The sequence below is a fragment of the Etheostoma spectabile genome, chromosome 19, assembly GCF_008692095.1.
Source record: "Etheostoma spectabile isolate EspeVRDwgs_2016 chromosome 19, UIUC_Espe_1.0, whole genome shotgun sequence".
Classification (NCBI taxonomy): Eukaryota; Metazoa; Chordata; class Actinopteri; order Perciformes; family Percidae; genus Etheostoma; species Etheostoma spectabile.
The window spans coordinates 11,870,597-11,870,853 of NC_045751.1; the positions used below are offsets into that span (position 1 = coordinate 11,870,597).

General features: G+C 38.1%; 1 long non-coding RNA gene across 1 annotated transcript in view; it reads right to left on the reverse strand.

Moving 5' to 3' along the window:
- Positions 1-257, reverse strand: part of LOC116707362 (uncharacterized) — a 16,476-nt gene that overhangs the window by 3,954 nt on the left and 12,265 nt on the right. Inside the window, exon 2 of the long non-coding RNA XR_004336486.1 lies at positions 97-100. This is a non-coding gene — a long non-coding RNA (uncharacterized LOC116707362). The remainder of the gene's footprint in view (positions 1-96; positions 101-257) is intronic.

Consider the following 257-nt stretch of genomic DNA (forward strand, 5'->3'; position numbering starts at 1 on the left):
TTAGGACAAAACTCCACAACGACTAGTGTTAATTGTAACAATCCCAAGTAACAAGCCATGTAAAGTCAAGTTTTTATTTAACCTAATATCACAAACTTGTCTCAATGGGCTTAACAATCTGTTTATCATATAACACTATGTCCTCAGACCTTCAATTTGGAGCCCTTTAACGGATGTGGATACTCTTATTTGTAATTAATCCACAGGAGTAAACCGCCACCATGAGTACGGACGCGGAGATGGCCATTTATGGCAAA